This window comes from Simochromis diagramma, unplaced genomic scaffold, assembly GCF_900408965.1.
Source record: "Simochromis diagramma unplaced genomic scaffold, fSimDia1.1 OVJJ01000325.1, whole genome shotgun sequence".
NCBI classification, from domain to species: domain Eukaryota; kingdom Metazoa; phylum Chordata; class Actinopteri; order Cichliformes; family Cichlidae; genus Simochromis; species Simochromis diagramma.
The window spans coordinates 279,844-307,751 of NW_024387291.1; the positions used below are offsets into that span (position 1 = coordinate 279,844).

A 27,908-nucleotide genomic window follows, 5' to 3' on the forward strand; every position below is an offset into this window, starting at 1 on the left:
GTGAATTTTGTAAATAGAAGGAACAAGAGTGGAGGGGGAGTAGCTGTGTATGTGGATAAAAACCTAAACTACAAGGTGGTAGAAAGTATGACAACTGTAGTTGATAATTTACTAGAATGTATAACAATTGAAATTTATAAGGAAAAAGAGAAAAATGTAATAATTAGCTGTATATATAGAACACCTGGCTCTAGTATTCAAGTATTTAATGACTTCATAGAGGAAATATTCTCTAAAACAAATCAAAAAGTTATGTTTACCTGTGGTGATTTTAATATTGACCTGTTGAATCCGAAAAAACAATAAAATGACCGACGAATTCCTAAACACTATGTACAGTTTGAGTTTACATCCTAAAATAACCAGGCCTAGCAGAATTACACCACATTGTGCCACCTTACTTGACAATATTTTCACTAACAATATGGAAAACAACATTGTGAGCGGAATATTAATTAATGACATCAGTGATCACCTACCAGTTTTTGCAGTTCATGACACTAATTATAAGAAAAATCAGCATGAAGAACAACTGAGATACAGATGTGTAAGGACAGAAGAAACGATGAATGCACTTAAGAACGATCTATTAAATCAGGACTGGGACAATGTGTACAAAGAAACAGATATTGATATTGCATATGGCATATTTTTAAGAATATTCATGGAGTTATACGATAAAAACTGTCCAACAATAAAATACAACAGAAAGCACAAATATTCCTTTAGACCATGGATCACTAAGGGTTTACAAAATGCATGTAAAAAGAAAAATACACTCTATAGGGAATTCCTAAAACAAAGAAGAAAAGATGCTGAAAATAAATATAAAAAATACAAAAATAAGTTGACCAATATTATACGTGTATGTAGAAAGGAGTATTATAGTAAAATATTGAACAACAATAAACATAATATGAAGGGAATATGGGATGTTTTAAACGGTATCATTAAAAATAATTCTGGACAACAAAGTTATCCTGAATACTTTATCGACAATGGCAATATTATGGAAAACACTGCTGATAAGGTCAACAGCTTTAATCATTATTTTGTAAATATTGGACCAAAACTGGCAGAACAAATTCCTGATTCACTGCCATCAGTAGACTGTAGTGAAAACCGGATTGATAGGAACCCTAACTCAATGTTCCTCACATCAGTGGAGGAAAAAGAAATAATTGACATTGTACACATGTGTAAATATAAAACATCTGCTGATTGTAACGATATTGACATGAAAATCGTCAAGAAGGTCATTGAAGGAATTGTAGGACCTCTAACATATATTTGCAACTTATCATTTCAGACGGGAAAAGTGCCAAACAAAATGAAAATAGCTAAAGTTGTGCCGCTGTATAAAACCGGTGATAGACGCCACTTCACAAATTACAGGCCTGTTTCTTTACTACCACAATTCTCCAAAATCCTAGAAAACCTGTTTAATAAACGATTAGACAAATTCTTAGATAAATATAAATTACTCTCTGACAGTCAATATGGATTCAGATCAAAAAGATCAACATCTCTGGCATTAATCGAATCAATTGAGGAGATTACGAATGCTATAGATCAGAAACAGTATGCAGCTGGAGTATTTCTGGATCTCAAGAAAGCATTCGACACAATCAATCATGACATATTAATTAATAAACTGGAACGGTACGGGATCAGGGGGGTTGTACTGCAATGGGTGAAAAATTATTTAAGTGACAGGAAACAATTTGTGAAGCTGGGTGTCCATTCCTCATCATGCTTGGACATTGCTTGTGGTGTTCCACAGGGCTCTGTACTGGGTCCAAAATTATTTATTATTTATATAAATGATATTTGTAAGGCATCTGATATATTAAAATTAGTATTATTTGCAGATGACACAAATATTTTTTGTTCTGGGGGGAATCTAAAGGAGCTGCTGGATACAATTACTTCAGAAATGTGCAAAATTAAAAAATGGTTTAAACAGGAACAAACTATCGCTAAATCTAAGTAAAACTAAAATAATCTTATTTGTGAATTCCCTTAGAAATGCACAAGTGTAGATTCATGTAGATGGTGTGGAAATTGAAAGAGTACTTGAACATAAGTTTCTTGGTGTGATTATAGATGATAAATTAAACTGGAAGTCTCATATAAATCATATACATAACAAAATTTCAAGAAGTGTCTCAATCTTGAGTAAAGTAAAACACATTCTGGACCACAAATCACTCCACATTCTCTATTGTTCCCTGATTGCACCGTATTTGAATTACTGTGCAAAGGTTTGGGGCAATACTTACAAATGTTCGCTATCATCAATCTTTATATTACAAAAAAGGGTCTTAAGGATAATCCATAAAACTGGTTACAGAGATCATACAAATCCACTATTCTTAAAATCAAAAATTCTAAAATTCACAGATCTGGTTCATTTTCTCACTGCACAAATTATATATAAAGCAATAAATAACCTGCTTCCTGACAATATTCTAAAAATGTTTTCTAAAAGGGAACGGGGATACAATTTGAGGGAGGAATTAATTTTAAAACATCCTCGTATCCGTACAACATTAAAAAGTTTTTGCATCTCTGTGTGTGGAGTGAAGCTGTGGAACAGACTAAGTAAAGATATGAAGCAATGTCCGAGCATGGCGCAGTTTAAAAAGCGGTTTAAGGATATGGTTTTTACAGGGTACAGGGAAAGGTAGCGATTTGATAGGGTGTTCTTGTCTAATATTTTCATGTGTGTGCGGGTGCACGGGTATGTTGGTATGGGTATATATATATATTTGTAGGTTGTGTATCCTTGAGGTGAAAATGTGTATATGTGTGTATGTGTATATACGTATGTATGGATAGACAGAAACATATATGTATATATAAAAAAATAAAAATAAAAAAAAAATTACACATGACATATAATGTAATTGCAAGGAGGTATTTCTGTAGTCTATTGATACTAGATAGTGGAAAAGGGGTGGGATTAAATAAGCTTATGCTTCTTCCTGCTCCTTTTTGAACATGAACTTTATTTGGAGTTGTGGTTGCTCGTTTTCCTTTTGTTTTGCTTTGTTCATTTGTCTCTTTTAATTCTATTTTGTTGTACTTTTTCAACATGTTCAAAATAAAGATTCAATCAATCAATCACCTTAAAGCACTTGTTGCAGGCTGCTGATTTTGCATCTTTTGCTGTGAAGTACAGCCAGACTTTTGACCGCTTTGCCTTGGGCATTTTTAATCTGTAGCTCTGCTCTAAAAGAATGTACGTACCTGGGCCCGCCTACTATTCTCGGAAAGATAAAATGATTGGCTACAATCCAAAGTGTATGATGTCTCAGGAAAAAAAAGCACCGAAATAAAGCACCGAAATGCCCGCTGCTTTTCGGTCTGGTTATTACCGTTTATGTCAGAACCGATACCCGTACCCATCCCTACTTAGCAATGGCTTTCTTGCTGCAACTTATCCTGTCAAAACTGCAGCTCGAAGTCTTCTCTTCACAGCTGAAACTGGGACTTACTATGACTGCTCTCGTCCTGTGAGCCACCTATCACGCTGTTAACTCTCAGAAACTTGGCCTCTGATTCAGTTTTGGCTTTGGGTCTACCAGAACCCTTCCTCTCAGAGTTTGCCCCAGTTTCTCAGTAGCTTTTGATGTTGAAGAGAACTGTACTCACTGACACCTTGACTTTCTTTGCAGTTTCTCTGTAGGAAACACCTACATTTTCAAGTGTTATGATGCTCTGTCTCTCTTAAATTGTTAATTGCCTTTTTCTCACCAGTTTTGTAGCAACACACTACTTTCTGCAGTACAATACTGTCCAACTGATGGTCACCAGGGTTTGGTACCACAGTGTGTTCCAACACTGCTTTTATGCAGACAGAGGAGGATATAAGTAATCCAGAAAAGTTGGAACACCTGTAGAAATTAGTAGCACCAGCTTTCAAGGCTTGATCAACCTCCAATGCTCCAGAACAGATTTAAATTGTTAACCCATTTCGAGTTCCGTGCAAAAGGCCTTTTTGTATAATTCTGAAATGTACATTATTTTTTAGTTTTGGGTAACCTTACCTTTTTTTTTTAACTTCTGGCAGTTCACCACTTACCTTTCTACCATTTCAGGGTATTCATCGGACTTAAACGACTTGAATTGCAATAAATAACTTTTCAGAAACTGCTGATCTACTGGGATTTTCCCAAGCTACCATCTCAGAGAGCAGGCTGCAGAGTCCAAAAAAGAAAAAATATCCAGGATGTGAGTTGCAGATCTCTGGGCAACTGTACCTGAACGGACAACATGTTGACTTTGACGCAGACGTGTTACAGCAGCAGAAGACCACATGGGGTACCGCGCCTGTCTGCTAAGAACACAAAACTGAGGCAACACCAAAATTTTACAACGCAAAATCTAAGGACTATAAGCATATGTAAATATTTAATACCTAGAAAAACTCAATGTTTCTTGACTGACATCATCTCTCATTTTATCTAATAATAGCCTTTGATTGTGCTTGAAATTCTCTCCTTCACAGCTATTTAATGAAAGACTCCAAAATCCAAGGCAAAAACTCACTGAGATTAAAAAAAAAAAACACCTTAAATTGCAACCTTGGCAACACCACCTCTGGTGTTACATATTTCACATTAGAGTGACACTAATACCCAGTAATCCTTCCTGGCCGTGTTCAACAACAGATCCGTTTTATATCTATGAACATCAAGTCTCATCAAAGCTGAAATATGTCAGCATCAGTGTAATAACAGCTTAATTCTGATCAGATATGCCTCTGAGCTCATCTGACTCAGGCTAATTATTTGTAATTTCAGATGTTCTTCCACACCAAACAGAAAATTATACCTATATTTATGTGAGCATTCTCTGGTCCTTTGATGCTGTTTTCCCAAAACGCACAATTTTGGCTCTGTGTTCACATAGTAAGATGGCTGACTTCTAATAAGTCTGTCCTCAGTTATGTTGTTCTTTACAGAGCTTTATTAATCATTTAATTCTCATGAAATGCTAAACTTAACCAACCCTAGTGCAAACTTGAGCGTTAAGATTACTTAATGCAGTCTCTAAACAGCTGCATTTATTTTGGAGAAAGGCAAAACTGACTTTTTTTTGGAAAAATATGAATAGTTTTCGACATGATTAGATTCATTGTTAGATGATTACAAAGACTTAATAGAACTATGTAATAAAAACTAAAATTTTGACTGTGTAGGGTTAGAGTTCAGGTTGAGGTCATCGCTCATGGGGAATGATACTTTAATGGGTCAATTTTTTGACAGCATTGCTGATATTGAAATTAGCTATTAACTACTAGCTTTCTTAGTGTATCACTGAGACGCCATCAATGATTTTTTATTAATTCTTAGAATTTTGGCCCTTTGACCCAATTCGTGTGAGTTTTAATACAGTCAAGAGGATAATTCAGCCTGAGCTGCTTAAAAACTCAGACATGTAGGTGTTACTAAATTCTTTCCTGCTGCCTTTTATTTTTACAAAAGGTTCGAATATGTTGGCTGAACCTTTCACACAGTTTTAGCATCAAGAAACAACCGGGTGTTTTCCTTTTCTTTAACATTCAGAGCCTTTTTCCCATTATTCGTTTCTCTGTTGAGCTCTGCGCAACTGAAATCATAGCACATTTTTCAGCTAACAACTGTAATGAAGCTGGTGGTAGGGCCTGTCACTTAGAAGCATGAATCTTTTTTATGTTTTTGAACTGCTGCATAATTTGGTTCTTGCAACCTACATAAAATTTCCGTTGCATTTTCATGAGACTATTATTGCGCTTTTTTGTCATTTTCTGCAAAATAAAAAATGTATACGTGGCTTAAGGCCAATATTCAGTGAGTCATTAACATGGATGCGAGGAATTTATGTCAAATGCACCTCGTGTAAGCAATAAATTAATTTCGACTGCAGGGATTTTAAAAAATAAAAACAACCAAATGGTTCCTCTTAGAAAAAAAGTTAACTCGTGTTTGTGTGAACTGCAGTGCAGACAATTGTGATCTGCCTGATCTTTTTAGCATTCACCATGTTGTGTGATCCTGATGTGACTTGATTGAATAGTTTATCCTCCAAGAGCCAGAGGTTAGTTTACTCAGTGTTCACCTTGAGCAGTATACAGCACGTCACCAATTATCTAACTTTGCATGTTTGTGTGCACCTGTGTGTCTGTGTTTGTGTGTGTGTGCGACCCAGTCTGTGCGAGTGCATATTGACTGTGGGCTAACTGATAGATATTTCTGTCAGGGGGAGTGCATGGGTGGCTGCATGTGGCATGTGTGTGCGTGCAGGAGTCGGAATATGTGTGTGTTCTTGGAGAAGGCTTGCTCATGAATTCTCACAGTATGTGTGCATGCATATGGAAATGTGCGTTACTATGTGGTGTGGGCAGAAGTACTGTGTTGTCTCTGTGTCTCTGTGTGATCGATCAGCATGAGATTGTGTGCGCTGTGCGTGCGTACTATGATTATGGTGCAGCTCTGTAAAAGAAACAAAGTGTAACTGCATATATTTCTGTGTGTTTGCGTGAAGTCAAGATCACCTCTCAAAGCCTTGCTGTTCACTTCACATCTTCCTGATCACCATGGTGATAGCTCACTCTGTCAGCACAACTGTATTTGGGGAGAAATAACTGGAGTTTGCTGATAAGGATGTCTGTGTGTGTATGTGTGTGTTGTGTGCATTATTAAAATCCTTGACAAGCCTTTTCCACCTTCTCGCTGTTTTAATCCGCTGCTTTGTGTCTGATTTTGTCTTTTTTTTTTCATTTCTCTTTGTCTGCATCTTTACTTTTGCTTCTTTTAAAGAAATCCCAGCACATTCTCATCCCAGTGTGACAGATACTGCTTTTTTCATCAAATACCGCTGACATCATAGTTATAAGTACACGGCGCCCCTGGTGCCGTTACCTTGATGCACTAGAAAGATAGCTGTTATGTTTTAAAGGGGCATGAAGTCTGCATTAACAGGTTTGGAGTCGTGGTGTTTCTTGAGGTCGCAGGTTTCTCAGTCAGGAGATGCCGCTTGTATGGAATATTACTTGCTTTCTCTTCACCTGCTGATTAGCTTAGTTTTTATTTTATGTTATTACTTGCCCTTCTCCTCACCAGTTAGCTTTAGGAACCAAAAGTACTTGGAATTGAAATGTAATGTTTCACAACATTATAATCGCTTTCACAGTGAAATGTACACTGAAATATTACAGTCAATTTAAGTCAATTTCAAGGTACAAGTTACTTTATATTGCATTCAAATGACCCCCTGTGAGCAAGTGCTTTGGCTACAGTGGGAAGAAACAGGAAAACAGGAGTACAGTGAAGTCATCATCATGTTCAAGGAAAAGGGACAGGGATAGTTTAGTAGGTAGAGTGGGGGCCCCATGATCGGAAGGTTGAGGGTTCGAATCCACTGAATGGCTACCTTGAGGTACCCCTGAGCAAGGTACTGTCCCTACACACTGCTCCCCAATGGCTGCCCACTGCTTCACTGAGTGAATGGGTTAAATGCAGAGAGGAATTTCCCCATGGGGATCAATAAAGTATACATTGTTATTACATTTATTAAAAAGGTTTAGAATGATTTGTGCTTCGTGACATGGATTGTTAGCCTGCTGGAGGCCATCAGAAGATGGGTATACTGTTGTCATAAGGGATGGATGTGGTCAGCAACATTTCACAGGTACGCTTTACCGATTAAATGATGCTTGATTAATACTAAGGTATGTCAAGAAAATATACCCCCAGACCATCATCCCATACACCAGCATAACCAGTGGGAACCATTGATAAAAGGCAGACTCCTGCTACAGCTGCTGCTGCCCATCAGCTTTGAGGTGTGGTGTGTTCTGCATTCAGACATGCTCTTCTGTACACCTTGCAGTCTGGCCATTCTCCTCTGATGTCTGGCATCAGCAAGTCATTTTCTCCTAGAGAACTGCCGCTCACTGGATATGTTCTCATTTTTGGGCCGTTCTCTGTAAGCCCTGGAGAGGCTGTGTGGGAAGATCCGAATTGATCAACAGTGAAATATTCAGACCAGCCTGTCTCGCACCAACAATCACATTCATAATCCTTTAAATCACATTTCTTCTCCATTCTGATGCTTGGTTTGAATTTCAACAGGTCATTTTGACCGTGTTTTTTTTCCTACATGTCTCAATTGCATTGGGTTTCCGACAAGTGAAAGTTTAATAAGATGTTTGCAAATATTTGGCTGCATGTATCCAGCACTGGATATTTTCTCATACACACCTGCCATCATCATGCAGTTCTCTATGATGGCCAAAACACGTAGAAAACAGCAGACGGGATGAAGACTTGTCTTTGGTACCTGCGGTACTTTCCCACTAACCACTGTTAAACAATCAGAAAATTGTTGTTCTGGTTCACAGATTTGTTGTTATTAATGCTGCTGCTTCTCTTTATTCAGTGTGAGAGACAGCTTGCTAGCATTCTCTCACCATCTCCATCTCTGACACGAGATCTCTCTGGACCTCATCAGCGATGCAGTACCCACAATACCCACCCATAGCCACAAAAAACAAAAACAATAGTCCTGTACTGGCTCATCGATCTATTTATGACTTCAATTTTTGATCTTGTTCCTGTTTGTTCTTTTATTCCTTTCCCCCCCTCGTTTCTTTTAAATAATTAGTGCATGTTATTGTTTTCCTCTCGAGCTACATCAAGGAGTTTTTCATGTACCTACTCCAGATAAGGTCCTTTATTCTCCCCTGAAAACAACCCTAGAAGAGGCCACACAGTGACGTCATCCACACAGATGAAGGTGGCTCTCAACACTGTATGGGAAGAGCTAGTGGCTTTAAGAAAACATCAGAATTTGGCACTCCAGGAATTAAAATGGGCTCAAAATACAACTGAAAGTCACGTTCATATGAACAAGTCTTTAAATGCGACTGTTTGTCTTAACTTGAACGATGGCTTTGAGGTCCTTTGGGCGATATAACATCAGTGAAGGATGGCTGCGAGCTGATAACTAATATATCTTTAAGTTGAATGAAACTCTTGAAGAACTTTGGGAAATGCATCTTCAGTTCACTGATAGATTAACAACTCAGCTAATTTGACTGAGAAATCAATCAAACCAGTGAAGGATTGCATCCAACTAATTGGAATGCACTCAAAACAACTTAAGGACCTGGGACGTAAGCTTGAAATAATTGCTATACTTGTGCTTCCCCCTTTTCGATCTCTTTGTAATCTTTTTCTTTACACGTGTATCTGCGTGTCTCTTGGTTAGACTGCTGCATTCATCATCGTCTGCTCCTAATGTTGATGATATATCACTTTATGCGTATCTCCCTTTGCAGTTCTTGAAGTCATGCTTAATGAGAGGAGGCGCTAAATGTTTAAAATATTTTTGTGCGTGCGCTTGCTTTAAAAGTCAGTGATTGAATAAATGTGGTCCAGGCTTTGACTAGGCAGGCTCAACAATAAGCCCTCAGGAGGTTGTGCTAATCTGATTCATCGCCTCTTCATTCCTCAGCCCATCCAGTTTCTCCCCACTCTTCTCTTCCATGCTGCCAGTCTGAAAAGTGCCAGGTTCGACCATTGCTTTTCAAACATGGGGTGAAGCTGTGGAAGGTTTCCAAACCCTCCCCACACCCCTTTCCCACACACACACACACACACACACACACACACACACACACACACACACACACACACACACACACACACTTGTCACGGGCCAAATTTCATCAGGAGGCTCTTCTCGCTTGGCTAACTCACTCTCACTGCTGCCCTGCTTCACCTGGGATGTTCCCTTTTCTCTCCGGCCCCTTGCGGTGAGGCCCAGGTGGAGCTGGGGGGGCTTTCCTAGATCAGCCACCCTATAGTCAACCCACACATCCTGGGTACCTTCCTGCCATGTGGTGCGCCTGTTGAAAGAGAGGTAAAGCAGTACAGAGGAAGGGGGAGCCGTGTCCATTAGCCATGCTAATCTCGTTAGTGCGGCCATGATTGAATCCTGTAGGAATCTGCCACTGCTGGCAAGAGACACGCAGGAGCTTGTTTATTATTAAAGGGTTTGCTCTGTTGTAGGGAATGGAGAGGCTGGGGAAGGAAAGACAACAGATAAAAAGAGGAAGAAGGAGAAAGACAGAGAGACTAATGAAATAATGTAAGATGCACAATGATATGTTGGAAGAGAATCAGATTTAACCCCTTAACACCAAGTGTATCATATTGGAGTTTTTGAGTCTTCTACATCATTATGTGATTCTCAACACTCTTTATATTGTAAGGCAGAGGGCCTACAATAATACAGTAAAAAACTGACCACCTATGAGCAAGCACTTGGCAAGAGTGGGAAGGAAAAACTCCCTTTTAAAAGGAATGAACCTCCAGCAGACCCAGGCTCAGGGAGGCAGGAGAAAATACACACTGTGAAAGAAAGCCAGAGATGAATAATAACTAATGATTAAATGCAGAGATGTCTATAAACATGGAGTGTGGGGCCTCCCTGCTGCTGCGGAGTCGGGGCGGTCTGCCTCTCCCCACCGCAGGGAAAAGGGTAACACCACCTGGGTCTGGGTGCAGTTCCCCCCTCCAGGGGCAAGGGTACCTAGACCCGGTTCGTAGAGTACGCTTGGGGAGTGTGATCGTGTGTACAGCGTCTCTTTATGTCTGTCTCCACGTTGGTTGAGTGTGGAGTAAGTGCATATGAGAGCATGAGGGTGGGAATGGATGTTTGTATATGTGTGTGCCTGTATGTCTGTGTCTATATGTCAGGTTGGGTATCAGACGCCACCTCTCTGGGGACATCTCAGGCCCTCCAAGGTTTGGAGGCCTACCTCCACCCACCATCACTTCCCCTGCCAGTGGCGGACTCCCTCAGGTGTCGGTGCGTTGGTGGTTCTTTGTGTCTGGGGATGGGCGTCCGGGTACACACCGGCTCACTCCTTGGCAGCCGCTTATCGGGGCCTGGAGCCTGGGGCTCGCTCGGGCCACTTCGGAGGTGGGGTGCCCCCGGCCTCTCGGCCTGGGGCTCGGTCACTCAGGCACAGCTGGCTGCCGGCGGAGCTCACAGGCGCGTCACTGCAACTCCCCCTGGCTTCTGCTCCGCGGCTGCTGAGTGACCCTCATCTGGGACTCTCCTCAGCTCTTACTGGGACAGTGGCGCGGCTGCCCCTCTGTTGGTCTTCCATGGTCTCTTGTGTTCTGGGGGCCTCTGGATGTCTGGAGTTTTGATCTCCTCCATACCTGCTTCATACCCTGGAGGACGGGGCTGTGGCTCCCCACACTCCCTAGCAGATCGTTACATGGAGAAACCTTTGGAATGCAAGCATGCTGATCCACACAGGTATGCACACAGGTGTACACACGGGTATTCACAGACGCGGACTACAGCTTTCTTGGCTGCTGCCTCAAAGCACATTGTGCGCTGTCTATCTTGCGTGCTGCACAATATCGTTTATTATTTAGTATCTACTGATATCTACTGCTAGCTAGTTTATTGTGATGGTGCCGTTTTTTTTTATTATGTTGCTCTTTGTTGTTTGCTTTCTCTTCTGTTTGTTTTTTAAACCCAGTGCTTTGTTTTTTTTTTTTTTTTTTTTCTTCCCCCCCTTCTCAACTCACCTTTGGTTTTCTTTCTCTCCCTCTCTTTCTTTCATTCTTTCTCCGTCCATCCCCAGTATGTCTGTCCGTTTGTAGCAACCGATCTAATATTAAGGTCATAATGGACCAATATGGCAAGGCCATATCCTGGTAAATAATCCGCTTGGTGGCCTAAGACAACATTCTGATGGCTAAGAAAAGGGGCACAAAAAAAAAAAAAAAAAAAAAAATACAGTAAAAAACTGACCACCTATGAGCAAGCACTTGGCAAGAGTGGGAAGGAAAAACTCCTTTTAAAAGGAATGAACCTCCAGCAGACCCAGGCTCAGGGAGGCAGGAGAAAATACACACTGTGAAAGAAAGCCAGAGATGAATAATAACTAATGATTAAATGCAGAGATGTCTATAAACACACAGAGAGTAAAAACAGGAGGGTTTCTGTTTCCTAAATTTAAACTGGGAGCTGCTTCCACAGAAGAGGGGCCTGAAGTTCAACCTTCTGTCTCCTATTTTGCTTTAAAGTAAACCCTCAGTAAGCCTACAGTCTGAGAGCTCTGTTTGGGTGACAAAGAAAAAAAAACCACTAAGGGTATTTTCACATATATATTTCATTTATTCTGGTCCGAATCAGTTGATGAGTTCACAATCTTTTCTCTGTGGTTTGGTTTCTTTTCACACAGAGAAAAATCAAAGTGAACTCCAAGTGAACCAAACATAAGTCGCTACAAACCACGTGAGAATGTTCAGCCAGACGTGTCTGCGGTGTGACACAGGAACAAGGTGCTGAGTTCTGGACTATAGGACACATGGAGAATTTACATTCATTTCACAGCTAGTTGGTAGCCAGTATAGACATTTGCACATCTTGCTGCATCCCAGAATGCAAAGCACATGTTGCTACAGGACATTTTCTAGCTCAAACTTGCAACTTTCACTGGGTAGTTGGTTTGAATCGAGGTCAGACCATGTTCACACGATGAATGACCACCACTGGAGTTCATATGGAACCACACCAAGACCACCTCCTCTAAATGCACTCAGTGTGGTTGTTTTGGTTCACACCTGTGCAAGCAAACCTCATCAAAAGGGAAAACACCTGAGTTCCAGTTTAAGCTGAATAAACACCTCAGTTGTGAAAACACCCTTAAAGAGAGCAATGGAAAGAAATGCTCACTGAAACAATATAAAACAGCCTTATCAGGACAGAAGGGAAGCGTGGCTGAATATGCTACAAGCTAGCCACAAGCACTGAAACCATGGCAGGAGAATATGAGATGGGGGAAAAACCAATCTTCTGCTGCACTCAATGGATGCAATGAAAATGCAGTACAAGCACACGCAGCATGTTGATGCTTACACTCGACAAGCACAAAGCTAAATATGAAAGACGGAAATAATCACTTGGCTTTAGGTTACAAAGAAAAAATTGAAATCGACTGATGAGAGGAGAGGCCAAATGTGAGATAAAGTTGATTAAAAATGGATTTATTTTACTTTTGGCATTTTATCTTGCTCCCTGATCTTTTTATTCTTTTTTCCTGTCACATAATGACTGCTCTACCGTATTAGTCTCCCTTGAGGAACCGCACAAGGTCTTTTTTTAAGACTCGACAGGCACCTTCAATGTAAACATATACCTGTCAAACAAAGGCTTAACCTCCCACTTGTTCACATCCAGCCCATCCTCCCTTAGATGTTGTAGTCCTTAAAAACATCCTTCTCTTTTCCCTCCCTTTTGCCAGTGAACATTGTCTTTTCTTTCTCTTTCTTCTTCTTCTTTTTTTGCAGCTGTCCATGACTATTTTTCTCTCAGTGCTGTCATGTCTTTTCTTCACCCTCTTTCTCGATCTCCCAGTCCCCCCCGTCTCCACTGCCTCTCCCAGAGGAGTAACATTTTGTTTTTGCTGCTGCTCCAGTGACTTCCACCCTTTGAGTTTTGGAATCATTGTCTAAACAGACTGTTGTTTTATTGTCTATGGTTCGTTGGTGTCTGGGACCCCGACAGCTTTACTTACTGTTGCAGTGTTGTCTGAGAAATTTGTTTGCATATGTGTGTGTGTGTGTCAGAGAAAGTCAGTGAGTTGGCACTGTACTTATACTGTTTTCCTCTGTTTGTTATGATATTGCTCATTAAAGACCGAAAGTCAGAATCTGATGACAAGACCATTTAATGACTCTCTGGCAGCCTAAATTCTGCTTCCTCTTTTGTCCTGATTGTTTTCTGAGGTGATTTAAAGAGTTTTTAATGGTTTGTTTATACCGATATGGGGTGTGTACCCTATAGACCAGTGTGGTGTGTATACCACAGCTACTATGTCACTCTACCAACAGTGAAAAAAAGGATCCTTGCAACAAACGGATCTTTTCTTTTTAATACACTGACACATGGATAGAATGCTGCTGTCGCTGTTGGAAGCAAGGCGCTGCCTTCGACAGACACACTGGACTTACTCAGAATTTCTCTTCTCTTCTGTGTAAAAGTTGTCAGGTCCGTGCTGTTTAATGCACGTAAAGGCATTATCTAGTTGTAACACACATAGCTGGTATTTTATAGGAATTATAGTAGACACTATGTTACCACCATTGACATGTTAGCAGAAGTAAACAGTTTATATACACCATTGCTCAGTTTTAATGCAAATATTTAGTAAAGGAATGAGGTGCATGGGGATCTGAAAGCATATGAAATCTTGATATTTTGCTGGGGGAATAGGAAATATTTTTTTAAGTTTATACAACAAGCTTGAATGCATAATATTTGGTATGATAACCTTTATTTTTCAACATAGCCTGCCTCTCTTTAAGTAGTCTTCAGGAAAACTTCTCCAGGATTGTTGAAGGACATTCAGAGCTCTTCTTTGGATGCTGGCTAGCCTTTATTCCAGTCTTTATCAACATGATCCAACACTGCGTCAATAATGTTGTGGACCAGGCTCTGGGGAGGCCAATCTATAATTGATAATGTTCCACTGTGGGGAGTTTTTCTTGGTTTCTTTCTTATTTGACGTCCTTCTATTCCTGTGTTTTCCCCACAGATGTCTTATCCACGCTACCCCCCTCTTTCTTAAGCCTCTAGTACTTGCTTGCTCTCCACCCTGGGCATGCCTGGCACTCAGTTTATTTGCTTAGCCATGTTGTCTTGTCACAATCACCATCCAAATAGCTTTAATGCCAAAGACATGTGACACAAGCCAGGAATTTGCCCCGCTGGACTGGTGCAACACTGTTCAACAGACATCGCTTAGATTTTTCTGATTCATCCTTCGTCACACTGCTCTTTTTCTTTTTCTTTCATTTCCATGGTCCTCGATCTCCCGACTTCTTAGCCTTACCACTTTACCTTGTCTCTTCTGATTTACTTCACTTTGTCACACAAATGACCTTTTGTTGTATCTCTGACTCTCTGTCTCATCCTTTTGGCATTGCTGTTTCATTTCCTCTCTATGGTTGTCTCCTGTGTCTCAAGAGTATTGTTGAATATCTTTCATTCTTTTTCTATAATTAGAACAAGTTTATCTGTCTTATATCTGGGCCACAGCCTTGCGATTATGTAACTGAAGGGGTTCCAACCTCCAGTCTTGTGAAGACTTCCCAGGTATTAATTTCTCAAAAAAAATGAAATATAAGATAAGAAGTGTGTTTGACCTTGCTTTCATTTTTTTCAGATTTATGAAGCTGGTTTTCATGTGGAGTTTGCTGTAGTCAGGTATATCCATAAATATATTAAAGAAATCTGGCATTGAAAAGTTCAACCTGACAGTTACTTTGGCGAGAATTGCACCAGTGGGTGTTCACCGCCAAAAAAGAGGAAATGAAAGGAGGAAATGTCAAAACAATCAATTATAGCATCTTTAAATAGTCTCACAAAATTATCAGAAAAAAGCCTCATGCATGTTTTCGAGCTGGGATGTGATTGTTCAGCCTTCAGGTCTTATGGATCGGCAGAGGGAGGCTTCCATAGATTAGGGCTGTGGTCTGGCGTATCCCACAGATGCTTGATTGGGGTAGATGTTGTGGCGTTTAAAGGCTGGGTCAATGAATCCGGCTCTTTGAAATGCTTTTTGTTTTTTTAAGCAACGAAATGATTCATTCAAATATAAAAAAGGCGCCTAACGCAAGGGAACAACCAAGGGGTGCTGTATTTACACATAACAGAAAGACTTATTTTAACTTCTAGCTTTAGTCACTTTCTTACCAGCAGCTTGTCAAATTATTTGGTTCCACTACTAAGAGCAGAAACAGGATGTGAGAGATTCATCTGGCCTCAGGAACACTGGCGGGTTTTGATTCAACATGCAAATACCATCTGGAATGTGTTTGATCGGCAATTACTTCATTTTTTTAGATTGACACTGATCCCAAACACACTGCCAATTCAGTAGAAGCATACCTGGACAGAAGACATGGATTGGCCTCCCCAGAACCAGGACCTCATTATCATTGAAGCAGTGCTGGATCATGTTCACGCAAAACAGAACAAAGAAGCAGCCAACATCTAAAGAAGAGCTTTGAATGTCATTGAAAAACCCGGAGGAACTATTAGTGAAACCTGCTTAAAGAAATTACAAGCTTCTGTAAAAGAGTTGGGGCTGTGGTGATCTTACCAAATATTAACTTTAGAGCTCATTAGAATTTTACAAACTCTGTTTTTCCTTTTTATATTCCAGGTATGTTGCACAAGTTTGAGTTAAGTCTATCATAGTAATTTCTTTTCACATCAGTGTGTAGCAAACATCTCGGTGTGCAGACATTTCAGGGATTCTCTTGAATTTTAACTACATTCTTTTATTGTTTTGACCTTATTTTATTTATGGCTTCAGTCTCTCTCTCTCTGTTTTCACAATGTCTATTCTTGTCTCTCATGTACTCCATCTTCCTCACCTTTCTCCTCCCACCCAATTCCTCATTTCATCTTTCTTCCTGCTGTCTCTCGTTTCTATGCTGCCATAATTTTTCCCCACCCCCTCCTACCCTTTTCACCCTTCTCATTTTCTCCACACCCTTATTTTTCTCTCATCTTTTAACTCTCTGACTGGTTGGTAATTCATTCATCCAGCCAGGCGTTAATTCACATCAGCATAATAATTCACCAAGTGCTCTTCCTCGCTCTCTTTTTTCCCATCTTTTTCCATCCCTATCTCATTTCATACGATGCATTAGCTCCTATCTATGGTGCTAATCACTAAACCCGTACTGTCCTTTTCTCAGTATCATTTTTGTGATATTTTATGGTAAATATTAAGGCGGTCAACTATAGCATGAATTCCAGGCACATGCATACTTCAGTAAAGTTCATTAATGAGATTGTAAACATGTTACCCACTGCTCAACATGATAAATTGAGCTGATGCATAACATCAAAGGTGTTTTATTCAGTATTTGCATGGTTAAGTACTGTTTTGCAATTGTTCTCTTATAAACATGAGACCCGATGGATCTTTTCTCTACAAAATCACAAAATCCATCTACAATATAATCCGTCAATATCGCGCTATGCACGATGTCACGTGGAAGCATTACAAAAGCCACAGCAACTGTAATTTCAACCCAGGGCGATGCATCTTTTCCTCTCCACACAGACAACAGACTATGATTACCAGCACAATGCTGAGTGCTGCCCATCATGGCTCCAAATTATATTGCAACAATACAGGTGCTTTAATAAACATTCTGTGCACCAAAGACATTTCAAACATTATTAAACATACAAAGAGCCGTTGACTTTATTTCACTATTGATTAAATTATCGGATAAATCACAAAATACCCTGCAAAAAAACTTACCGTAAGAAAATTCTGATAGCATAAGAAAATGACATTTTCAAAGCTAATGTGAATGAATTAATAAGACTAAAATTATTCCACCAACCGTAGTAAGAAAACTGGGACCAGACACAGTTTTCATTTCTTGCATTTTCTTTTATGTCTGTGTTGCATAGTTTGTCAAGCTCAAATCTTAAGTCCTATTTTCAATGATTAACATAACCTATAAATGATTTTTGAAAGCTGGAAATATGATCCTGCCACATCCAGTGGTTCTTAACCTGGGTTCGATCGAACCCTAGGGGTTCAGTGAGTCAGTCTCAGGGGTTCGGCAGAGCCTCCGCCATGACATGCATGGCTCATTTTGTGCACCAGTAAAAAAATCCCATTTTATTTTTCACTAAAGAGGGGTTCAGTGAATGCGCATACAGGCAGTGCAGAATTATTAGGCAAGTTGTATTTTTGAGGAATAATTTTATTATTGAACAACAACCATGTTCTCAATGAACCCAAAAAACTCATTAATATCAAAGCTGAATGTTTTTGGAAGTAGTTTTTAGTTTGTTTTTAGTTTTAGCTATTTTAGGGGGATATCTGTGTGTGCAGGTGACTATTACTGTGCATAATTATTAGGCAACTTAACAAAAAACAAATATATACCCATTTCAATTATTTATTTTTACCAGTGAAACCAATATAACATCTCCACATTCACAAATATACATTTCTGACATTCAAAAACAAAACAAAAACAAATCAGCGGCCAATATAGCCACCTTTCTTTGCAAGGACACTCAAAAGCCTGCCATCCATGGATTCTGTCAGTGTTTTGATCTGTTCACCATCAACATTGCGTGCAGCAGCAACCACAGCCTCCCAGACACTGTTCAGAGAGGTGTACTGTTTTCCCTCCTTGTAAATCTCACATTTGATGATGGACCACAGGTTCTCAATGGGGTCCAGATCAGGTGAACAAGGTGGCCATGTCATTAGTTTTTCTTCTTTTATACCCTTTCTTGCCAGCCACGCTGTGGAGTACTTGGACGCGTGTGATGGAGCATGCATCCAAGTAAAAATCATGTTTTTCTTGAAGGATGCAGACTTCTTCCTGTACCACTGCTTGAAGAAGGTGTCTTCCAGAAACTGGCAGTAGGACTGGGAGTTGAGCTTGACTCCATCCTCAACCCGAAAAGGCCCCACAAGCTCATCTTTGATGATACCAGCCCAAACCAGTACTCCACCTCCACCTTGATGATCACGCTTCAGAAGCTTTGCAATTTTGAGACTGCTGCATCCCTCTGCAAGATATCTCACTATTTTTGACTTTTCTGAGCCTGTCAAGTCCTTCTTTTGACCCATTTTGCCAAAGGAAAGGAAGTTGCCTAATAATTATGCACACCGGATATAGGGTGTTGATGTCATTAGACCACACCCCTTCTCATTACAGAGATGCACATCATCTAATATGCTTAATTGGTAGTAGGCTTTCGAGCCTATACAGCTTGGAGTGGGACAACACGCATGAAGAGGATGATGTGGACAAAATACTCATTTGCCTAATAATTCTGCACTCCCTGTATGAAGCTGGTGGGGTTCGGTACCTCCAACAAGGTTAAGAACCACTGAGTTAGACATTTAGCAATCTTTGGTGCACAGTTTCTATAGTGTTTACTAGACTGGCTAATATCTAACTCAGCTATGGTGCATCGCAACAGTGCGTTAACTTTATGTCTGAAAGACATGCAGGGATAATTACACTAATTGTGTATTGTGTTATGTTTTTAAAAAGACACTGTAAAAAAAGGAAAGCCACACAGATTGTGTTCTATGAGTAAGAACGACTAAAATAACAAACCAGGAATTAATAATTAGTAATTAGCCAACACAGAAAACGCTGGTTTTCAGACTGCTCTGAAAGGAAAGTCTCTTATTGTCTTCAAGCACCGTCAACCCTTCAAATTGTACATTATTATCAAACTGGGCAGATTTTTATTTTTTCCCAGAAAGAAGGTTCAATGACATCAAAAGCAGGAGATGACAGTGTAGTAAATGGAACACATTATAAATATTTTGTTGATGGCAGAGGTGCTGGAGCGGGTTGGGGTGAGGCAGAAAAACACGAAAGAATAAAAACAAACAAAACAGGAGAGCTTTGTACTGCTAGTAAAATGGCTGATCTCACACTTTGCTGAGCATTCATCTTAGTGTTGGTAATTTAATGCAACCTTTTGAAATACCACTAAATGACACACAAGTATTTAATTAACTGTTTTGGAATTAGAGCCGTTTTTATGAATAGTCCTAAAAGTAAAAATCAAATGGGTAATCAAATTTTTCATGGCCATGTGAGAGCTGTTTCCTCTCTTTTTTTTTCTCCATGATAAATTAAACATAGAAAACATCCAGAGTTGAATCCAAGTGTCGAACGTCCATTTAAATATAAGTCTCGGTATGTTGTCAAAAGAGATGTTAAGTAATCATTGGACTGAAAAATCAAAATAAACCAACCAGAGAGAGAGAGCGAGAGCAAGAAAAATGGCTGTCCAAATCAACAACCTGCTGCATTTTTAAAAATAAAGACCAGAGAAGATAACTAAAGTAGATTTTCACCACAGAATCCTTTCTATTGTTAAGAAAAACTATTTTTCAATGAGTCAAGACTCTCAGGGGGTACTTGAGAGTATCTTAAGGGGCTCATAGTCTACTTTCTAAAAAGAGTTTACAACCAGAATCAAACCAGTGGTTACACTTGAGAACACAAAGGCCAGAAAACACCTAAAAGCGTAGTTATTAAAATATCTTGAAACCAATGAAAATCCAAGGTTAACTTGAACCAGAATGACGGGAAGAAAACAATGAAAAAGGAGAGAAACAGGTCTTGAACATACCACACCACCTGTGGTACTGGTGTTTACTGATGATATGACTACTGTGGGAAGCAGTGGGACGAACTCTGTAAGATTATAGGGCTATACTTTCTGCTCGGGTATTTTGTCCAATTACTTTTGAACCTTATTATAGACCTAACTGTGCTTGGTACAGTACTTAGAGCAGCTAGATATATACAGTCTTTCTAGGGCGATAAAACCACTTTATACACTTTATCTACAATCTGTAGAGTTTTATGTAGAGTACATGCTATGATGCTCATTTTAAAAGGTCAGAGGAAAATGTTAGATCGAGATCTTCGATCTGATCTTCGTTGGTGGTGGGAGAAACAATTCCCTCAGTATCACCACTCCATCCAGGTGTAAAAACAAGAGCTTGCTGATCTCATCACTTTTGAAACTTTCAAGTTTCATATTCCAAAATGACAAAATGCAGAATATGGTAGAATTAAATGTCACCTCACACACTGTTGAAACAAATGATCGATACATAAGGCACAGTTTTTCATGATAATGAAAAGTCCTGGAAGTGTCTTCAGATTTAATTTCACATAATATCCTGTATTTGTTTTTGCCCTGACAACTGGCACATAGATCACCTGTGAGGTTACTTTGGATAAGTGGCTAAGAACAGATGGATGGATCATAGCATTCCACAAAATCTTTACTCTTTTTTTAGCACAATATAAAGAATGCACAGTCAGTTAGTGGTGAGCTGCTCAAGCACAGAAAGAGGTGATCTGAACTGATGAAAAGCTCCTTGAAGGTAACAAATTTAGAAATGAGTGTGCTATTTCCTTACATTCCTGACTGTCTCGGCTTCTCGTCTCATTTTATCTTATACGGGGCCAGCTCTTTTTGATCCTGTCTGTTATGTGTGTTGCTTTCCTCTTCTGTTTTGTCTCTTGCTGGTTGTTGGAGTGTCTCACTCTTTCGTTCCATAAATTTGCTTCTCCTCCTTCAGGGTCGCTGCCATCTATCTAACAGGCAGCAGACTTTACTTGTCATGGATGCCCCTCACAGAGAGAGAGAAAAGTGGTTGTACATGGGCAGACAAGACACCCGGCCAGACTGCCCCATGGCATGATGGCGCCCAGGGATGATGGATAAGCGTGTTATATGATTGTTTGGGTAGCGTGTTTGAGAACTTGTGTAGACATTCTTGCAGACCTTTGGGCGAGAATGTTGCATCTGAAAATGACAAATAACACTTATCACCTTAGCAGAATCATTAAAAACAGCTGGAAGCTTTGGAGTGTGTGAGACAGAGACACAGGGTGGATAACAGAGATGGCACTTACATGTGTTTATAGATCCACTAGGAGACACACATATTTACATATTTAAATGTCTCAACCAGAGGCCAGTTTTAAAGAACGAATTACCCCTAACAATGCATGACACTGAGCATGCAGGGATGCATTTTATCTTATCAGTGTTCCGTATCTGCAGCTTTCACTTTCAGAACACCAATTTAACATCTGGTGAGCAGATTTTGTAACTATTCAATCTGTTGAGTGAGGTTTAAGGGGGTAATATGAACAAACCAGGTGGCGGATAAAGAAAAAAAAGCTGCAAGTGTAAATGAAATATTCTGGGATGTGCTTCAGTTTGATAAATTGTTCTGCATATGGTTGTCTTGTTCAGTGAGTGCAGGGCAGATACTGCCAGAGGCCTGACAAACACTGTGAACATGTGCTTGAGTTATCTGGCTTTTCAAAAGTCAACAGCGATGATCCACAACTGATATTGTGCGTGTGGTTGTCAAGTACTTTTGTAATTACTGGGGTTAAAAATGTCAGTGGTTCACATGTAATCACTACAAATTGTATTCCAGGATCTTCCTGGCGTGGGTTTCCATGGCCAGGCTGTATTTTAGGTGGAGGTACTCCAGTGCTTTAGTCTATGTAGTGTATTTCATTGGTGAAAACTCTGTCTAGCAGCTGGGTTTTAATCGGTGAGCCAACTTGCTGATGAAGCTTTGTGTGGGATTGTGCAATCGAGAAATTCACCATCCTTCAAAGTTAGGATGGTTTAGAAATATCCTCATTTTTAAAGGAAAACATGTTTGTTTGACATGCTGGTAATTGGATGGATTTTAAAAAAAATAAAATAAATGTCAGTCAAAATCATTTTCAGCAACCATCTCTTCTGTGTTGACTGGCACTTTACTTAATGTGCTGTGTGACCCTAAGGTTATCATGTTCACAGGCTAATTGACCCTTCAAAATTGTTCTAATCATGTTAGTCTAGCTTAATAATACAGCTGTTTTGCCTGGTTGACTGTCAGTCTTTACCTTCACATTCATATCGCAGTTCTAAATCATCTGTATTTTAGTCTGAACTCGGAGCAATAATGTGTTTTAGTCGATAATCCCTCATTTGTGCTCAGGCATTGTTAATGCTTTGGAGTGATGCATGCGACGGAAAAGATTAAATGAACAATGTTTTGTGTTCATTTGTATCTCTGACACTGCATTCATTGGGACCTGATTTCCCTTTACTACCAGCTCTTTCACTATTCTTAACACTGTGTGCACAGTGTATTCTGACATTTAGAAAATATCTTTGCTACAGAACTTAAACTCTCATTATCAGATCAGTCAGAGTTTTCTTATTCATATCTGCATTCTGATATAATGAAGATCAGACTGTATTTCTGCATAAAACAAACCTCTTCAGGTATTTTGCATTATTCCAAGTAACTGTACATTGTATATACGTGACAGAACTACTCTAACTTTTTTGTCTGCTTTTGCACATGACTTGGTTTGACTCAGTTTGTCTGTTAAGCTTCAGGTGATTTTTGAATGTTCCACATGATAAAACCTTAGAAACTTTGATAACTAATAGCTGCAAAACTGTAAAGCTACACAAATAACTTTCATCTCAGCGGATGGAGAAATCTTACATAATGTAAAGTTCCTTTTTTTAATCACAAAGCCAAAGTTAGATCAATTGATATCTGCGTTAAAATATGCTGACTCTACAGTCCAGGGAACTTTCTACTTCTGTTTGTAGACTGATTGTAGTGGCCAATCAAACCTGAGTGGAATTTGGCTGCATGCAAGTAAACAGTCTGTGTTGAGAGCATAAGAAGAACCCCACTGGTCGAAATGCAGACTTGAAACCATCTGCTATAGTCTGATGAGCTTTTCATCTACACTTACAGTCAGACTGTAGGCTGTTCACTAAATAATCAGCCCACAAATAGCCTAACGGGTCAGATGCTGTACATTGAAATCTAGCAGAAGTTAACCCATCGCTATTAAATAAAGATGTTGATACTGTGCATATGGAATTGTGCAGACTTAACAAATGTGCAAATATAGGGAAAGAATGATTCACATTTTATGACTTTTAGAATGTTAATTTAACCTGTTTTTGATGCAAGAAATGTGAACTCCCAAACAGGATGTGTGAGATTCTATTAACCAGTACTGGGACAGTCAAATGGCTTTGACTCTGTCAGTGCATCAATGAGTTCACCACTTCTTATTTCTTTTTAAAGTTACTGGTAGTCTTTGGCATTGTTGAAGCTTGCCTGGAGTAAATATAGGATAAGGAGTTATCATAAACTAACATAGCAGAACAACCAGAAATAATGACTGTCAAACTCAATAATCAACATCTACAAAAAAAATTGGTACCCCACTAGTAGTGACACATACTTGGTGCTTGGTTGGTCCATCAGTAGAAAACAACATTATAGAGCAGACTGCACTCAGCAAGCTGTCAGTAGGTTTTACTTTTTATTTTGTTTTGCAGGGATCTTAAAGCCTGCTGTTTTGTCAGTAACTGGAGTTGGATCTCTGTGAACTGGACTGGATTTTACATTCAAACACACAGACATAAGCTCAGCAATCTCGATTTCAAATACTGAATACTTTACTTTGTAATGGTGATTGGTTCGTCATTTGCTTGGTTTTGCCAAACATTTGGCATTAACCTAAATTGCTAGTTTCATCAAACATAACTCTGACTCCCAACGTCAAACTGCAACAAATTCTCAACTGTAACTTAATTTACCCACAGCACGGAAGCACTAAAATGCTGCATTTTAGTTAGTACAAGGCAGTCCTTCATGAATTTGCCTTGCTGTGTGACAATTAAAAATAGCAGCCTGGTTTTGGAACAGATACTTCTACAGCAAAATGAGTTATTTAAACTGGAAAGAGAGTGACAAAGTCAGTCTGGTTGTGAAGCCAGTGAAGTGAATAAAGGGTGCTAGAAATACAAGTGTCACAGGACTATCCTTTCAATATCACTACCCTCACACTGGTATGCCCTGTTCAGCATTTATTAATTTTGCTCTCTGTGTTAAAATGATTTGAAAATAATATATGATGTGACATTGAGCCTGCCTGTCTCTGAGACATCATAGCAAATAGTGGTCAAGGAGACACCCATTCTGAGTCTCTCTGCTTTTTTAATCTCTTTCTCATCTACAACAAATTGCATTTTTATGCAGGAGAAGATTCTCTGCTTTTTCTTTGTAAAAGACAATCTAAGCACTTCAGAGAATCTCATTAAGAACAGACAGTTTTACAGCTGTTAAGATAATCTATCAAGGCAAAAAACACGCTCTCATATTCACAAACATACCCCATTTATCAACTTTTATGATTGATCAACAACAAAATAAAACCAAACAAAAAGCATGCAATTTATCAAATATAGTCTTGTAGATTTGGGCAATAATTAACCGAACAATCTATCTATCTATCTCATCAGTCATCATCACTTTACGTACCTGGCGACAGTGTTCTCTCATAAATGTAATCACCTGCCGTCAAATTGGCTTGAAACAAATTAAGCATACTCTAAGAGTCCATGTGATTCCTCTCAACATGAACAAAGCATTGTCAAAGCAATGCATCACAAAGTTAATCTCATTTCAAAATCACTGATTTAATATAAATTGCCTTGAGTCTCAGGAGGGTGGGACTGTCCACTACTTACTGTCTGCTTGCAAGGAAAGGATGAGAGGCTGAATGAATGCTGCAGGGAAAATATATGGAAACAGGGATGAAGTTTTATACAGAGTCAGAGACAGAGGCTAGGAAAAGAAGGATGACAGAGAGAAAAGAGGAGAGATGTCCAGTAAATTGGTGAAGAAGATCAGCCATCCGAATCTAATACGCACTGTGAGTCTCTAGACTGACCAGGCGCAGCCTATCAGCTACAACATGACAAACACTGGATTACATGCATGTGTGTGTGTGTGTGGATGTGTGTATGTGGACATGGGTGTGTGTGTGTGTGATTATCTCTTGATGCTGGACAAGATCCCTGTCCGCCAGACTAACTTTCTGGCTCACAGACTGTACAGCAGATGGAGAGTTGGAGAAACTTTGACAGTTCATGTTATGTGTTTCTTAACCCATTAAAAGCAAATGCAACATATGCTGATGTATCTTTCCAAGGGTGAGTGCGACATTTGTGTTGTCTCCCTTTAGAGCCAGATGTAAAGCAGCAGAAAAAGTAATTAAAACTCCATAAAATCCTGCTTCTCCTGACTTTTTCAAACTTTTACCAAGAAAAAATGAGCTGGTTCTGTACATGGAAATATAGCAGGCAACTCACAGCTGACATTTAAATACAGACCAGCGTGTTGTACATATTGAATTGTGCCTTAAGAAAGGAAGAGAAATATAGGAAAAACCATAAAGATTAGGTCACATGACATGACTTTTTGAGAGTACATTAAACCTGGTATGTGACCTTTCAAACAGCCAGTGGCACTTTGTATTAAGCTATACGAAAATTGGGGACAATAGGCTAACGCAAAAAAGGAGTCAACTCATTTTTGTAAGAATAATCATTTTTAAAAATGTGTATACAAAGAAATCTGTGGCATTGGCAACAACAGCACTTATTTGGAGAACTCTGACAAAATGACATAAGCAGTCTGGGCTGGAACTACAGTAAAAGAATCAGAATCAGCTTTATTGACCAAGTATGTGTACACAAGAAATGAATTGGGCACCTATTATTTCTTTATTCTGCCCAGAGGTGTGAATGGTTGTCTGCCTCTCTGTTTTAGCCCTGCATCAGATTGGTGACTATCCCAGATGTCATATGGCAAGTGAAAGGATAGATAAGATAACCTTTATTAGTCCCACGTGTGGGAAATTTGTTAAAATTTGTACTGTACATCCTGAACAGGTTACAGGTTGGCTTAGATTACCTTGATAGTTGACAGAAATTAAACAAAAGAAGCTGAAGGAAAATATTTCAATGATGATTTAACAACAACAACTGTAGAATATTTGAGAACATGATACAAGTAGTGTTAATGTTAGAAATCGTAATCGGTAAAAAGGTCTCACAGTCCTTTGTAGTCATTTGTGCAGAAAGACTCGTTAGCTTTGCTACCATTTTATTGCTGGTTAGAGTTGGACATGAACTATAAGAAAGAGAGGCGAAAAAAAGAGTGTGTGGAAGCATCAAGAAAACAAGCAAGATGGGGATATACACAAAGAAACCGTCTCCTTCCAGAGAACATAGAAATGTACATCAGAAAGGGCAAAAGAAAACATCCAAACATGCCTTTTTAATGATCCATCACCAACACTTAATGGTCTGCCTACAATTCTTTCCGTCTTTTTTCTTTCTGCCTCCTACTTTCTACTTTCTGTCAGATTTCATCAGCTGGCCCTTCCTGCGGCTTGTGTCTTGCTTTCAGATTACAATACTCCCCAAAGGCGAGGGCCTCCTCTATCATCTTCCTCTGTGTATCCCCCCACTCTCGTCTGTCTTCTGCCCTCATGGGGACCAAAGTCTTCTCTGTCTTGTCATCTCAGGCCTGCATTTCCTCTTCTTTTTCTCCTTCCTTCCTCCAAAGACCAGACCCTTGCCCCCCCCCCCCCCCCACCCACCCTCCCACAAAAAATAGTGAAAGTCAAACTTTTCTTTACTAAACTAGGTCACTTCAGCAGCAATAAAGTGTAAGATAAAGGGTAAGACAGAGATATTATTTAACTAGACATGAACAAGTAGACGCTTCATCTGACCAAAGTATATGGGTGTCCTTTTTTAGTTGTTCTTGATTTTATTTGCTACATTTCAATATAACTTAAAGCCTTTTTATGCTTTTATTGTTAACTTTTAAGTTAAGTGTAAAGGCCACATTACCTTTATTCATAAAACAATAATCCTTTACCCTTAAAAATGTGATATTTATTTCAGCCATGAAACAATGTTGTATGAAATCCTGAATCCACTCAATCATTCAGATTTCTAACGGATAAAAAATGGATGGATAAGTCCGCCCACCTTTATGTGTATCAGTTCAGAGAGGTTCTGTGTCTGGCCTATGAGGCCTGGTTGCAACTGGAGCTGGAGCTTTGCTAATCATACTTTTCTGACTTCAGCCAAAAATAGCATGAGGTCAGGAAAGATGTAAAAATGAAATCAAAAGAATTTGGACACTTCAATCTACGTGTTTTTAGTTTGTTTTCAATTAAATGTTGTTTACATAGATAAAGACCCTACAATAATACAAAGAAAACCCCATCAAACACCCCCCTGATGAGCAAGCATGTGGTGACAGTGGGAAGGAAAACCACCCTTTTAATAGGAAGAAACCTCCTGCAGCACAAGTTTGCTGGTTGATCTATGTCCCTACCCTAAACTATGGTCATGAGCTACAGTACTTCTTTTTAACTTCAATTCTC

General features: G+C 39.4%; 1 protein-coding gene and 1 long non-coding RNA gene across 5 annotated transcripts in view; one reads left to right on the forward strand and one right to left on the reverse strand.

Annotated features, from left to right (window-relative positions):
• LOC120716433 (protein phosphatase 1 regulatory subunit 29-like) overlaps positions 1 to 27,908 on the forward strand; it is a 310,216-nt gene that overhangs the window by 109,076 nt on the left and 173,232 nt on the right. The gene's annotated exons all lie outside the window — the stretch shown is intronic.
• On the reverse strand, positions 288 to 27,811 carry LOC120716435. The gene is made up of 5 exons (XR_005691895.1): positions 27,801 to 27,811; positions 22,810 to 22,814; positions 13,169 to 13,173; positions 12,224 to 12,231; positions 288 to 1,766 (listed from the first exon to the last, which is right to left on the reverse strand). It is a non-coding gene; the product is annotated as an uncharacterized LOC120716435 (long non-coding RNA).